Raw genomic sequence first — 16,864 nt, forward strand, 5'->3', positions numbered from 1 at the left:
CACCCGGTCCGGTGGCCATTTTACATTCTTTCTTCTGTCACTATAGGGAAAGGTTGCTGTGTGGAATAGGGAGAGATAAAACGCTAGCTATTTGGTACACAAAAGTTCTTTTCAGGACTGGTATAGGTGTTAGGTGTATATAGGTTTGCTGTGCTACTGATTCTTGCAGCAGCCTGAGTGTCTTTTGTCAGTTTAGAGAAAGGGAAAGGACGGTGTGTGCTACAGGGGCAGCCAGATTAGTCTTTCATCATCATCATCATCATTAGCTGTTACTATCAGGTCCACAAAATAGCTGTTCCAGTAACCACTAATCGTTCCAGTGTACTCTTTTTTGCCACTTTGTATAGGGACAGGAAGGAAGCAGTGTTGGCAGGCAGTGAGGGTCAGTTTAAAAACTTGCTGTTACTATTAGTTCCACAAAGGTTCTTTTCAGGACTGGTATCAGTGGTACGGTAATAGGCTTGTACACGTATAATATTCTTTCTTCCAAATATAGAAAGAATATTATACTTGACTGCTGCCCTTCTGCTACAGTCTGCTAATCATTCACAACTCACTTGTTCCACAAAGCTCTTTATCAGGAGTGGTAACTTGGTCTGTGTAGGGTGCTACAGTACATAGGGTTGAGTGCAGTACAGTCTGCTGTTCTGTAAGGACCGCTATCGGTCCACAATACATAGGGTTGAGGTGCACCACTGCTGACCGCTGCCCTATACTGCAGCAGTCCTTCATTGGCATAGGGACTAAGAGTTTTGTCACAGGGTGATTTAAAAAATGACAGGCAGAGGAAGAGGCAGGCCCTTCCGGAGGGGTGGTAGGGGTAGCGCAGGAGCACCAGCCTTGAGCCAAAGTGGGAAGTTGCAGAAGGTGCGTTCAATTACTTTAAAGGATGCACCAGACTTGGTTGAGTGGCTCACTCAGCCTTACTCTTCTGCACCCTCCTCATCGTCTCGATCTGCACCCTCTTCTTCACTCTCTGCTATGTGCACCCCCAAAGACACTACCACCAACAACACCACCACCACATACCTTCCGCTTGAGTCACAGGAATTATTTTCCGATCCATATCAAGAGGACATTTCTGATGCGCAGCCACTCTTGGTATTGGATCAGGAAGAGGAGGTAGCAGTGTGGGCTTTTTTTAACGTGTCCGCTGCTGACAATAGCGTTGCCATCTGAAATCTTTGCAGTCAACGCATTAGTCGCGGTAAGCCCAACACTCACCTAGGGACGACCGCCTTAAGAAGGCACATGAGCAGCCATCACCGAGCCGAGTGGGAGCAACGGAACACACAAAGCCACACTGCAGGCTCTCACTGTCCAGCCTCGTCTTCTACTTCTCCTCTCTCCTCACAATTGTCCTCCACTCCACCTTCCATCACGCCAAGCTCACGTTTTTCTGCAAAAAGGCAGGCTTCCGTGGGCCTAATGTTCGAGCGTAAAAAAATGATGACGCCGGATAACCCTCTTGCCCAACGGTTGACGGCTGGCTTGTCAGAACTCATAGCCCGCCAACTACTGCCATATAAACTGGTGGACTCGGAGGCCTTTCGCAAATTTGTGGCCATTGGAACACCACAATCGAAGGTCCCAGGAAGGAAGTATTTCTCAGAGAAGGGCATCCCAGAGCTATATGGCCATGTTCAGTGGCAAGTGAATGTATCTCTGGCACACAGTGTCGGTGCCAAGATACATCTGACCACAGACACGTGGTCTAGCAAACACGGGCAGGGAAGGTATATCACTTTTACTGCCCACTGGGTGAACCTTCTGACGGCCGTCAAGCATGTAACCCGTGGCACCCGTGTAGATTTGGTTTTACCACCACGGATTGCATGCAGGCCTGACTCTTCTTCTCCTCCTCCTCCTACTCCATCCTCCTCCCTCTCCTCCTCAGCTGCCTCCTCCTTTTCTGCTGCTAGCGTCTCTTCCGCTGCACCGCCCAAGCTCCCCAGAACCTATTCCACATGCCAGGTGAGACGTTGCCATGCCGTGCTGCGTCTGTTGTGCCTGGAAGCCAAGAGCCACACTGGCCCGGCACTCCTTTCAGCTTTGCGTTCACAGGCAGATCAGTGGCTAACACCGCTCAATTTGACAGTTGGTAAAGTGGTGTGTGACAACGGTGCCAATCTGCTTAGCGCATTGAAACAGGGCAAAATCACGCACGTGGAATGCATGGCACACGTCTTAAACTTGGTCGTGCAGCGATTCCTTGTCAAATACCCTGGGGTCCAGGACATCTTGCAGCAGGCAAGGAAAATCTCGGCCCATTTCAGAAGATCGTACACGGCCATGGCTCACCTTGCTGACATTCAGCGGCGACACCATCTGCCAGTCAGACGTCTTATTTGCGATTGCCCGACACGATGGAACTCAACCTTCTATATGCTTGATAGGCTGCTCCAGCAGAAACGTGCAGTTAACGTCTACCTGTATGAACTCTGCGAAAGAAACGGTTCTGGGGAGCTGGGGTTTTTTTCACCGCGCCAGTGGCTGCTCATGCGCGACGCATGCAGACTTCTGCGGCCGTTTGAGGAGATCACCAAACTGGTCAGTCGCAGCCATGGCGCCATCAGTGACATGGTACCTTATGCCTTCTTTATGGAGCGTGCATTGCGTCGTGTCATTGATCAGGCTGTGGAGGAGCAGGAGCGGGAAGATGAGGAAGTCGCAATGCTGGATGAATTCCCAGGGGGGGCTACTCTATCTGAGACAAGTCAACAACAGGAGTCTGAAGAGGAGTCAGAGGAGGATGGTGCCGGGGCGGATGAGGAGGAGCAAGAAGAGCGTGCTTTAAACCTTTCTGGGATCCCTGTTGTGCGTGGATGGGGAGAGGAGAATGAAGAGGACGACATTATCCTGGATGATGAGCAGGAGCCAGGCCACCACACCGCTTCCACTTTAGTGCAAATGGGGGCCTTCATGCTCCAGTGTTTTAATAGGGACTCCCGTATAAAAAGCATAAGGGTCAAGGACCAGTACTGGGTGGCAACGTACTTAGACCCCCCGGTACAAACACAAAATGGCGGAAATGTTACCGCCGTCGCAGAGGGCTGTCAGAATGCAGCACTTCCAGGCCTTGCTTCGAGAAATGCTGCATTCTGCTTTTGCGTGCGCTGGCAGAGGAGCAATTCCCACTCCCAGAGAAGGATTTGCGGGTACCAATCCAACAGCGCCTGCAAGAAGAGGCCGGTTTGAAGATGTGTTGGTGACTTCGGATATGAGGTCATTCTTTCAGCCGACCCATCGACAGGTGTCATCCGGATCCAGCATCAGGGAACGCCTAGACCGTCAGGTGTCTGACTACATTGGGTTAACGGCCGATGTGGATGCTCTGAGGAGTGATGAACCCCTGGACTACTGGGTGGGCAGGCTTGACCTCTGGCCAGAGCTTGCCCAATTTGCAATCGAACTGTTGGCTTGCCCCTCATCCAGTGTCCTGTCCGAAAGGAGGTTCAGCGCAGCAGGGGGGATCGTGACCGATAAGCGTACTCGCCTAGCTCACGACAGTGTTAACTACCTCACATTTCTAAAAATGAATGAGGCATGGATCTCGGAGGAATTCAACACATGTGACCAGTAGACCATGTATATGTCTATAAACTATTTTTTTAATCAAGCACACAGACCTTCTTTCTTCATTTGGCTCACTTCCTTGTCCCAAAAAAGCACACCGTACTATATGCCCCTACCCTCCTCTTTGAAGAGGTTGAGCGGTGTCATATTTCTACTGGGGCTGCTTATGATATCCCTGTGCTGTGCTGACTTCCTCCTGGGGGTTCTTATTATGAGGGGATCACACCATCCCTGTGCTGTGCTGAGTTTCTCCTGGGCCTGCTTACTATGAGGGGATCACACCATCCCTGTGCTGTGCTGACTTACTCCTGGGGCTGCTTACTATGAGGGGATCACACCATCCCTGTGCTGTGCTGACTTCCTCCTGGGGGTTCTTATTATGAGGGGATCACACCATCCCTGTGCTGTGCTGACTTACTCCTGGGGCTGCTTACGGTGATGCTGTCAGTGCTGTATATCACGGTGCTGGTGTGAGTGCTTAATGTCACGGTGCTGCTGTCAGTGCTGTATATCACGGTGCTGATGTCAGTGCTTAATGTCACGCTTCTGATGTCAGTACTCTCTATCACGGTGTTGCTGTCAATGCTGTATGTCACGGTGCTGGTGTTAATGCTTAATGTCACGCTTCTGATGTCAGTACTTTCTATCACGGTGCTGCTGTCAGTGCTGTATATCACTGTGCTGATGTCAGTGCTGTATGTCACGCTTCTGATGTCAGTGCCCTCTATCACGGTGCTGCTGTCAGTGCTGTATATCACGGTGCTGATGTCAGTGCTTAATGTCACGCTTCTGATGTCAGTACTCTCTATCACGGTGTTGCTGTCAATGCTGTATGTCACGGTGCTGATGTTAATGCTTTATGTCACGCTGCTGATGTCAGTGCCCTCTATCACGGTGCTGTTGTCAGATGCGTCTATCACGGTGCATGTGTCATTGCTGTATATCACGCTGCTGGTGATCATCTCCTGCACCCTCTTCTTTGCCTACCCTGGTCCCTGACCTTCCCTCTCCTCCATTGCCTTCATGCGCTCCACAGTCCTGAATTGTCACAACAATTTCCCAAATAAAAAAAGAATGCTTGTAGTTATCGATCCCAAATTCACCTCATACATGTATTATGTCATTGGCCATGTGGTGATGTTTTTCCTGCTAATAATTACCTAGTGGCTGCAAATTCGACCTAAAGGTTTGAAACGTTCGCCTCCCATTGAAGTCAATGGGGCCCGCGGCGAACGTTCGGTTTCGCGAACGGTCAGCCCCGTTCGCGGTCCGCGTTCGCGAAACGTCCCGTCGGAAGTTCGTCCATCACTATTCATTAACCACTTAAGGACAGAGCCTCGTTTTCAGATTTGGTGTTTAAAATCTTTTTTTTTTTTTTGCTAGAAAATTACTCAGAACCCCAAACATTATATATATATATATATATATATATATATATATATATATATATATATATAAACAATATGTCAGATATGTCAAATATAAAAAAAAATACCTCACCCCTCGAAAGTCCCGCGCTCGTCCCCGACGTCCTTTCCACCGTTCAGCCTGGCCGCTGATTGGCTGGAGTGGATGGGTGGAAATCAGCGCAGCCATTGGCTCGCGCTACTGTCAATCACATCCACTGACGCGGAGCACCGGGGGGCGGGGCCGTGTGATACAGCGAGCGGCTATAGCCGCTGGTGTTCTGCCATATAGTGTCCGGCCATCATATAGCGTCCGCCCCGTACTGCGCATGCAGTACTATGTAAATGTAATATGTAAATCTAATATCTAATATGTAAATTGTAAAAAAAAAAAAGAGATCAGTCCACAATGTGGCATACACGTAACCCATTGTAAGCCATAACACCTTAACCACCTCAATACCAGGCACTTACACCCCCTTCCTGCCCAGGCCATTTTTCAGCTTTCAGCGCTGTCACACTTTGAATGACAATTGCGCGGTCATGCTACACTGTGATCATGTGGAATTGGTATAATTTTCTTCACACAAATAGAGCTTTTTTTTGGTGGTATTTAATCACTTCTGGTTCTTATTTTTTCCCCCCAAAAAATAATTTTTCTCCTTCACTGATGGGCACTGATAGGCTGCATTTATGGGCACCGATGAGGCAACACTTATGTGCACTGATTAGGTGGCACTGATGAGGAGGCACAAATATGTTGCACTTATGGGCACTGATAGGTGGCACTGATGAGCACTGATAGGCAGCATTGATGGGTGGCACTGGGCACAGATAGGCGGCACTGACGGGTACATATAGGTGGCACTGGTGGGCACAGATAGGCAGCACTGGTGGGCACAGATAGGTGACACTGATATGTGGCACTGATGAGCAGTGCTGGGACAAGGTCATTCAGCCCCCAGGGCAAAGATGCCAAACTGCGCCGCCCCTCCTGCCCACCCCTTGTCCCGGCCCTGCTGATGAGCACTGATAGGTGGCATGGATAGGCAGCACTGATGGGTAGCATTGATGGGAATTGATAGGCAGCAGTGATGGGCAGCACTGATAGCCAGCACTGACTGGCATCACTAATGGCCACTGATTGCTGGTACTTGTGGGCACTGGGGGGCACTAATTGCTGGCAGTGGTGGGCACTGATTGCTGGCAGTGGTGGGCACTTAATTGTAATTAGGTCACTGATGATCAGTGCCCTGATTACCTCCATAGATGCCCTCTGTGGGGAGATGCCACTGATCGGCTCTCCTCACACTCTATCTATGTCAGGGGAGGAGCGCCAAGTACCGGCATCTCCGTGTTTACATGTGACCGGCTGTGATTGGACACAGCCGATCACATGGTTAAAGAGCTGCAGCCATGGCTCTTTACAGAGATCGGGGTCATGCCGTGTCTTAGCGACAAGGCACCCCCGGGGGGGACGTGCGAGATCGGTCGTTCTGGGAAGGTGTCATGTGACGTCCACCCAGAAGGAGAACCGCTCTGTCCCGCTGTCATTTGATGGTGGGCGGGCAGCAAGTGGTCAATAGTGACTTAATTCCCTATAGTTCTTCCCTAAAGTGGTACTAAAGCCAAAAGAAAATATTTATTATATTGCAGCTTACCATTTTTTTGATGTTATGGCTACATTAGCTATTAATAAGTTATTTAGGCTTTCTTTCTTCTACTTTCATCTGGTGATCCAGCCAGTAAGTCTGCTGTTTTTCAAAAGAACAAGCTCTCTTGCAGATGATGTATTAGTTACAGGAATGGGACAAACCATTCACCACTGACATGGGAGCTCATAATGATCAGCTTTTATTTATTTATGTAAAATCTTTATCTCAAAAGGAAAACTTTATCACTGATTATAAAGCGTGAGCTGGAGTTTGGCTTTAATTTGTTAGTATAGCTAAATCTGCCACTCCCCTCGCCCTAGATTAACAATGCAGCGGTCCAAAGGTGTCTCTTTTGCTCCTTCACCCAGAGTGGGGGGCACTCCTATACAGGAGGTGTTGTTACTTGCCAGATCACCAGGTGAAAACAGAGGAGAAAATGTCTAGAAAAGAAAACAAATGCAGCCACCACATCTAATGATTGGTAAGCCACAATATGTTACGTTTTAGTTTTTTTTTGGATTAATACCGCTTTAAATAAAGATGGAATGTCCCCTTTAAATAGATGTTTTTAATACCATTTTGCATCAGGGTGTTGCTGCCCTCTTGAGTTTACAACTGGAGTTACAATCATCCTACTGTACAGTATATACATAAAATGCACCATATGATGGGGTTGATTTACTAAAGGCTAATGGCAGGGGTGTAACTACAGGAGTCGCAATTGTGACCCGGCCATATTTTTCAGGGGGGGGGGGGTGTGCTCCCCTGTAAACCTGGATAGGAGGGGGCGGCGGCATTTAGTGGAACCAATGTCTTACATTTTGCGCCTACAGCCAGTGATAGCCTGCTTCTCCTCCTCCCCAGACCCCCCCCCCAGCATTCAGCAACTGCAGGAGCTAAATATAGGGGATCGGTTCCTATATATGATACCCCCACTGCCCCTCCTATCCAGATTCCTATTTGTTCCCTCGGGGGGTCCCTGTGTGCTCCCCGTGTCCCTCGCAGCTCTGATGTCTCCCCCCTACCCTCTCCTGCCAGTTGCTGTGAGGGATGTGTCAGGATGGAGAGCAGAGAAGGGGCCAATAAATATGTTATTTACCAGCCCCTTCCTTTTCTCAATGGACCGAGTCAGTGATCAGTACCGATCACCGACTCTGTCCATTCATGACCGAAGCCTAGGGAACTGTGGGGTGTGGGGGAGATTTACTAGAACTGGAGCACTCACAATCTGGTGCCTCTGTGTATATTAGCCAATAAGCTTCTAAATTCAGCTTGTTCACTTAAACTTTGACAATAAAACCTGGAAGCTGATTGGTTTCTATGCAGAGCTGCACCAGATTTTGCACGCTCCACTTTTAGCAAATAACCCCCCTGTGTTTACTATGCTTCCATTTGTGAATGAATGGGCTGTGTCCTCAATTTCTTTTTTTCTGTCTCAAAGGTGAAAAATCAGAGGTCTGTTTAGACCTCTGATATCTCACCAAAGCCCCCCAACAGGGCTCCTAAAAATTATAAAACATATCAAAATCAATAAAATGCTAAAAAATTAAAAAGTCATCAAATAAAATGGTAAAAAATAATAACAAAAACAAAACAAAAAAAAAAATGCTAAAAACTACTGACACCAGTGATGGAACTACCAGGGTCGCAAGTGCACTTGCAGCTGGGCCATGGAGTTCCACCACTGGGCTTGGAGGGAGGGGTCCCGGCTGGTGTAAACATACATTTTAATGAATTTTAATGCAAAAAAACACAATATATAACTCAATTTTCTTGGTAAACTATAAAAGATGATGTTATGCCGAGTAAATAGATACCTAACATGTAACACTTTGGCGACAAACTACGGTACTTAAAAATCTCCATAGGCCTGGTTCACACCAATGCATTTTTTAGTGCATTTTCAGTTGTGCAGAAACACACTAGAGTCCGTTTAACGTGGTTTCCTATGGGTCATGTTCACATCCTGTGCATTTTTTGGAACAGGTCAAGGACCAGCAGGTTGTGTTTTTGGTTCGATAGACTTCAATGGATCAAAAAAACGTGTTTTGAAAAATGCAAAATTCACCTGGAATATGCATCAACTGAAACCTGGAGGAGGTCTAGCTATGCGCCCTTCCATAGAGGGCGCATGAGTATGCCCCCCCCCCCCCCCAGTATCCTTGCGTCCAGCCCCCTGATCTACCTATCAGCAGTGGTTTAGCGTGGGTTGTCAGCGCCTGGGGCAAGGCAAGTAATTTGTGCTCCCTAACCTGCGGACTTTTAGCACTCCAAGTCCTTTCCGTTCCAAGCCCTTGTACACACGGTCAGACATTTCGACAACCAAATCCGTCGGATTTTGTCCGTCGGATCTTGTCCGAAACTGTTGCATACACACGGTCGGACAAAGTTGTCGAAAAATCCGATCTTTCAGAACGTGATGACGTAATTTCTTTACGATGGGACTACGTTCAGTGTGGTATAACATTGTTTACATATGCATGCGTGGCTTACATATGCATTCGCTTCTGCACATGAGCACGCAGGGATGGGGCGCTTTAAAAAAAAAAATCTCATTTCTTTTATTTTTCCACTGTCCCTTTAATATTTTTTTTTCTTTTGATCACTGTTATTTCTGTTACAAGGAATGTAAACATCCCTTGTAATAGAAATAAGGGATGACAGGTCCTCTTTATGGAGAGATCTGGAGTCAGTAAGACCCTAAACCTTTAAAAGTAAAAGATCAAAAAGAAAAAAATAATAATCTTTTGCTTTAAAAAAAATAAAAAAAATAAAGAAGAATTTATTTTTTGCTCTAGATCGGACGTGACGTCATCATGACTAGTGATGGACGAACTTCCGACGGGACGTTTCGCGAACGCGAAACGCGAACGGACACAAACGTTCGCGAAAACGACCGTTCGCCGCGGGCTCCATTGACTTCAATGGGAGGCGAATTTCGCAAACCTTTAGGTCGAATTTGCGGCCACGGGGTAATTATTAGGGGGTAGCACGTAGTCCCACCACCTGGACAATAGCATAATACATGTATGAGGTGAATTTGGGATCGATAACTACAAGCATTTTTTTTTTATTTGGGAAATTGTTCTGACAATTCAGGACTATGGAGCTAATGAAGGCAATGGAGGAGAGGGAAGGTCAGGGACCAGGGTAGGCAAACAAGAGGGTGCAGGAGATACAGAGCACTGACAGCAGCACCGTAATACAGAGCACTGACATCAGCACCGTGACATACAGCGCTGACAGCAGCTCCGTGACATACAGCGCTGACAGCAGCTCCGTGACATACAGCGCTGACAGCAGCTCCGTGACATACAGCGCTGACAGCAGCTCCGTGACATACAGCGCTGACAGCAGCTCCGTGACATACAGCGCTGACAGCAGCACCGTGACATACAGCGCTGACAGCAGCTCCGTGACATACAGCGCTGACAGCAGCTCCGTGACATACAGCGCTGACAGCAGCTCCGTGACATACAGCACTGACAGCAGCTCCGTGACATACAGCGCTGACAGCAGCTCCGTGACATACAGCGCTGACAGCAGCACCGTGACATACAGCGCTGACAGCAGCTCCGTGACATACAGCGCTGACAGCAGCTCCGTGACATACAGCGCTGACAGCAGCTCCGTGACATACAGCGCTGACAGCAGCTCCGTGACATACAGCGCTGACAGCAGCTCCGTGACATACAGCGCTGACAGCAGCACCGTGACATACAGCGCTGACAGCAGCTCCGTGACATACAGCGCTGACAGCAGCTCCGTGACATACAGCGCTGACAGCAGCTCCGTGACATACAGCACTGACAGCAGCTCCGTGACATACAGCGCTGACAGCAGCTCCGTGACATACAGCGCTGACAGCAGCACCGTGACATACAGCGCTGACAGCAGCTCCGTGACATACAGCGCTGACAGCAGCTCCGTGACATACAGCGCTGACAGCAGCTCCGTGACATACAGCGCTGACAGCAGCTCCGTGACATACAGCGCTGACAGCAGCTCCGTGACATACAGCGCTGACAGCAGCTCCGTGACATACAGCGCTGACAGCAGCTCCGTGACATACAGCGCTGACAGCAGCTCCGTGACATACAGCGCTGACAGCAGCTCCGTGACATACAGCGCTGACAGCAGCTCCGTGACATACAGCGCTGACAGCAGCTCCGTGACATACAGCGCTGACAGCAGCTCCGTGACATACAGCGCTGACAGCAGCACCGTAAGCAGCCCCAGGAGGAAGTCAGCACAGCACAGGGATGGTGTGATCCCCTCATAATAAGAACCCCCAGGAGGAAGTCAGCACAGCACAGGGATGGTGGGAGCCCCTCATAATAAGAACACCCAGGAGGAAGTCAGCACAGCACAGGGATGGTGGGAACCCCTCATAATAAGCAGCCCCAGTAGAAATATGACACCGCTCAACCTCTTCAAAGAGGAGGGTAGGGGCATATAGTACGGTGTGCTTTTTTGGGTCAGGGAAGTGAGCCAAATGAATTAAGAAGGTCTGTGTGCTTGATTCCAAAAATTGTTTATAGACATATACATGGTCTACTGATCACATGTGTTGAATTCCTCCGAGATCCATGCCTCATTCATTTTTAGAAATGTGAGGTAGTTAACACTGTGGTGAGCTAGGCGAGTACGCTTATCGGTCACAATCCCCCCTGCTGCGCTGAACGTCCTTTCGGACAGGACACTGGATGAGGGGCAAGCCAACAGTTCGATTGCAAATTGGGCAAGCTCTGGCCAGAGGTCAAGCCTGCCCACCCAGTAGTCTAGGGGTTCATCACTCCTCAGAGCGTCCACATCGGCCGTTAACCCAATGTAGTCGGACACCTGACGGTCTAGGCGTTCCCTGATGCTGGATCCGGATGACACCTGTCGATGGGTCGGCTGAAAGAATGACCTCATATCCGAAGTCACCAACACATCTTCAAACCGGCCTCTTCTTGCAGGCGCTGTTGGATTGGTACCCGCAAATCCTTCTCTGGGAGTGGGAATTGCTCCTCTGCCAGCGCACGCAAAAGCAGAATGCAGCATTTCTCGAAGCAAGGCCTGGAAGTGCTGCATTCTGACAGCCCTCTGCGACGGCGGTAACATTTCCGCCATTTTGTGTTTGTACCGGGGGTCTAAGTACGTTGCCACCCAGTACTGGTCCTTGACCCTCATGCTTTTTATACGGGGGTCCCTATTAAAACACTGGAGCATGAAGGCCCCCATTTGCACTAAAGTGGAAGCGGTGTGGTGGCCTGGCTCCTGCTCATCATCCAGGATAATGTCGTCCTCTTCATTCTCCTCTCCCCATCCTCGCACAACAGGGATCCCAGAAAGGTTTAAAGCATGCTCTTCTTGCTCCTGCTCATCCGCCCCGGCACCATCCTCCTCTGACTCCTCATCAGACTCCTGTTGTTGACTTGTCTCAGATAGAGTAGCCCCCCCTGGGAATTCATCCAGCATTGCGACTTCCTCATCTTCCCGCTCCTGCTCCTCCACAGCCTGATCAATGACACGACGCAATGCACGCTCCAGAAAGAAGGCATAAGGTACCATGTCACTGATGGCGCCATGGCTGCGACTGACCAGTTTGGTGATCTCCTCAAATGGCCGCAGAAGTCTGCATGTGTCGCGCATGAGCAGCCACTGGCGCGGTGAAAAAAAACCCAGCTCCCCAGAACCGTTTCTTTCGCAGAGTTCATACAGGTAGACGTTAACTGCACGTTTCTGCTGGAGCAGCCTATCAAGCATATAGAAGGTTGAGTTCCATCGCGTCGGGCAATCGCAAATAAGACGTCTGACCGGCAGATGGTGTCGCCGCTGAATGTCAGCAAGGCGAGCCATGGCCGTGTAAGATCTTCTGAAATGGGCCGAGATTTTCCTTGCCTGCCGCAAGATGTCCTGGACCCCAGGGTATTTGACAAGGAATCGCTGCACGACCAAGTTTAAGACGTGTGCCATGCACGGCACGTGCGTGATTTTGCCCTGTTTCAATGCGCTAAGCAGATTGGCACCGTTGTCACACACCACTTTACCAACTGTCAAATTGAGCGGTGTTAGCCACTCATCTGCCTGTGAACGCAAAGCTGAAAGGAGTGCCGGGCCAGTGTGGCTCTTTGCTTCCAGGCACAACAGACGCAGCACGGCATGGCAACGTCTCACCTGGCATGTGGAATAGGTTCTGGGGAGCTTGGGCGGTGCAGTGGAAGAGACGCTAGCAGCGGAAAAGGAGGAGGCAGCTGAGGAGGAGAGGGAGGAGGATGGAGTAGGAGGAGGAGAAGAAGAGTCAGGCCTGCATGCAATCCGTGGCGGTAAAACCAAATCTACACGGGTGCCACGGGTTACATGCTTGACGGCCGTCAGAAGGTTCACCCAGTGGGCAGTAAAACTGATATACCTTCCCTGCCCGTGTTTGCTAGACCACGTGTCTGTGGTCAGATGTATCTTGGCACCGACACTGTGTGCCAGAGATACATTCACTTGCCGCTGAACATGGCCATATAGCTCTGGGATGCCCTTCTCTGAGAAATACTTCCTTCCTGGGACCTTCCATTGTGGTGTTCCAATGGCCACAAATTTGCGAAAGGCCTCCGAGTCCACCAGTTTATATGGCAGTAGTTGGCGGGCTATGAGTTCTGACAAGCCAGCCGCCAACCGTTGGGCAAGAGGGTTATCCGGCGTCATCATTTTTTTACGCTCAAACATTAGGCCCACGGAAGCCTGCCTTTTTGCAGAAAAATGTGAGCTTGGCGTGATGGAAGGTGGAGTGGAGGACAATTGTGAGGAGAGAGGAGAAGGAGAAGTAGAAGACGAGGCTGGACGGTGAGAGCCTGCAGTGTGGCTTTGTGTGTTCCGTTGCTCCCACTGGGCTCGGTGATGGCTGCTCATGTGCCTTCTTAAGGCGGTCGTCCCTAGGTGAGTATTGGGCTTACCGCGACTAACGCGTTGACTGCAAAGATTGCAGATGGCAACGCTATTGTCAGCAGCGGACACGTTAAAAAAAGCCCACACTGCGGAGCCATGTGCCGGTGTCCTGGGAGCGCCAGATGTGACCGTACATGGTCGATGACTCGCTCCTGATACATTTGCAGTCTGCTTTGTCCCTGCTGTGCAATGTAAGTCATTGCTGCTTCTCCTCCCTATCTGCTGGTCCATATCTCCCTCTGAACTCCCCTCCTCTTCCTCTCTTGTGGGCACCCACGTGACATCACTAGACACGTCATCATCAACGTCACCTTCCCCACCGCTATAAGTAGAGTAGGCAGCAACACCGGGGACCAACCTCCTCCTTGGGCTGATCTGGGTACTGGCGTCAGACTGCTGAGTAGCGCTTGTTGCTACCTCCTCTTCCTGATCCAATACCAAGAGTGGCTGCGCATCAGAAATGTCCTCTTGATATGGATCGGAAAATAATTCCAGTGACTCAAGCGGAAGGTATGTGGTGGTGGTGGTGGTGGTCGTGTTGTTGGTGGTAGTGTCTTTGGGGGTGCACATAGCAGAGAGTGAAGAAGAGGGTGCAGATCGAGAGGATGAGGAGGGTGCAGAAGAGTAAGGCTGAGCGAGCCACTCAACCAAGTCTGGTGCATCCTTTAAAGTAATTGAACGCACCTTCTGCAACTTCCCACTTTGGCTCAAGCCTGTTGCTCCTGCCCTACCCCTACCACCCCTGCGGAAGGGCCTGCCTCTTCCTCTGCATGTCATTTTTTAAATGACCCTGTGACAAAACTCTTAGTCCCTATACCGCTGAAGGACTGCTGCAGTATAGGTGAGCGGTCAGCAGTGGTGCACGTCAACCCTATCTATTGTGGACCTATAGCGGTCCTTACAGAACAGCAGACTGTACCGCACTCAAGCCTATGTACCGTAGCACCCTATACCAAGTTACCAGTCCTTATAAGAACTTTTGTGGACCAAGCAGGTTGTGTATTAGTGTTTAGCAGACTGTACGTCAGTCCCTATACCGCTGAAGGACTGCTGCAGTATAGGGCAGCGGTCAGCAGTGGTGCACGTCAACCCTATCTATTGTGGACCGATAGCGGTCCTTACAGAACAGCAGACTGTACCGCACTCAAGCCTATGTACCGTAGCACCCTATACCAAGTTACCAGTCCTTATAAGAACTTTTGTGGACCAAGCAGGTTGTGTATTAGTGTTTAGCAGACTGTACGTCAGTCCCTATACCGCTGAAGGACTGCTGCAGTATAGGGCAGCGGTCAGCAGTGGTGCACGTCAACCCTATCTATTGTGGACCGATAGCGGTCCTTACAGAACAGCAGACTGTACCGCACTCAAGCCTATGTACCGTAGCACCCTATACCAAGTTACCAGTCCTTATAAGAACTTTTGTGGAACAAGCAGGTTGTGTGTTAGTGATTAGCAGACTGTACGTCAGTCCCTATACCAATGAAGGACTGCTGCAGTATAGGGCAGCGGTCAGCAGTAGTGCACGGCAACCCTATGTATTGTGGACCGATAGCGGTCCTTACAGAACAGCAGACTGTACCGCACTCAAGCCTATGTACCGTAGCACCCTATACCAAGTTACCAGTCCTTATAAGAACTTTTGTGGACCAAGCAGGTTGTGTATTAGTGTTTAGCAGACTGTACGTCAGTCCCTATACCGCTGAAGGACTGCTGCAGTATAGGGCAGCGGTCAGCAGTGGTGCACGTCAACCCTATCTATTGTGGACCGATAGCGGTCCTTACAGAACAGCAGACTGTACCGCACTCAAGCCTATGTACCGTAGCACCCTATACCAAGTTACCAGTCCTTATAAGAACTTTTGTGGACCAAGCAGGTTGTGTATTAGTGTTTAGCAGACTGTACGTCAGTCCCTATACCGCTGAAGGACTGCTGCAGTATAGGGCAGCGGTCAGCAGTGGTGCACGTCAACCCTATCTATTGTGGACCGATAGCGGTCCTTACAGAACAGCAGACTGTACCGCACTCAAGCCTATGTACCGTAGCACCCTATACCAAGTTACCAGTCCTTATAAGAACTTTTGTGGAACAAGCAGGTTGTGTGTTAGTGATTAGCAGACTGTACGTCAGTCCCTATACCAATGAAGGACTGCTGCAGTATAGGGCAGCGGTCAGCAGTAGTGCACGGCAACCCTATGTATTGTGGACCGATAGCGGTCCTTACAGAACAGCAGACTGTACCGCACTCAAGCCTATGTACCGTAGCACCCTATACCAAGTTACCAGTCCTTATAAGAACTTTTGTGGACCAAGCAGGTTGTGTATTAGTGTTTAGCAGACTGTACGTCAGTCCCTATACCGCTGAAGGACTGCTGCAGTATAGGGCAGCGGTCAGCAGTGGTGCACGTCAACCCTATGTATTGTGGACCGATAGCGGTCCTTACAGAACAGCAGACTGTAACGCACTCAGGCCTATGTACCGTAGCACCCTATACCAAGTTACCAGTCCTTATAAGAACTTTTGTGGACCAAGCAGGTTGTGTGTTAGTGATTAGCAGACTGTACGTCAGTCCCTATACCAATGAAGGACTGCTGCAGTATAGGGCAGCGGTCAGCAGTAGTGCACGGCAACCCTATGTATTGTGGACCGATAGCGGTCCTTACAGAACAGCAGACTGTAACGCACTCAGGCCTATGTACCGTAGCACCCTATACCAAGTTACCAGTCCTTATAAAAACTTTTGTGGACCAAGCAGGTTGTGTGTTAGTGTTTAGCAGACTGTGCGTCAGTCCCTATACCGCTGAAGGACTGCTGCAGTATAGGGCAGCGGTCAGCAGTGGTGCACGTCAACCCTATCTATTGTGGACCGATAGCGGTCCTTACAGAACAGCAGACTGTACCGCACTCAAGCCTATGTACCGTAGCACCCTATACCAAGTTACCAGTCCTTATAAGAACTTTTGTGGACCAAGCAGGTTGTGTATTAGTGTTTAGCAGACTGTACGTCAGTCCCTATACCGCTGAAGGACTGCTGCAGTATAGGGCAGCGGTCAGCAGTGGTGCACGTCAACCCTATGTATTGTGGACCGATAGCGGTCCTTACAGAACAGCAGACTGTAACGCACTCAGGCCTATGTACCGTAGCACCCTATACCAAGTTACCAGTCCTTATAAGAACTTTTGTGGACCAAGCAGGTTGTGTGTTAGTGATTAGCAGACTGTACGTCAGTCCCTATACCAATGAAGGACTGCTGCAGTATAGGGCAGCGGTCAGCAGTAGTGCACGGCAACCCTATGTATTGTG

Source organism: Lithobates pipiens, unplaced genomic scaffold (assembly GCF_037356315.1).
Source record: "Lithobates pipiens isolate NorthernLeopardFrog02 unplaced genomic scaffold, aLitPip1_a1.2 Scaffold_23, whole genome shotgun sequence".
Taxonomy (NCBI): domain Eukaryota; kingdom Metazoa; phylum Chordata; class Amphibia; order Anura; family Ranidae; genus Lithobates; species Lithobates pipiens.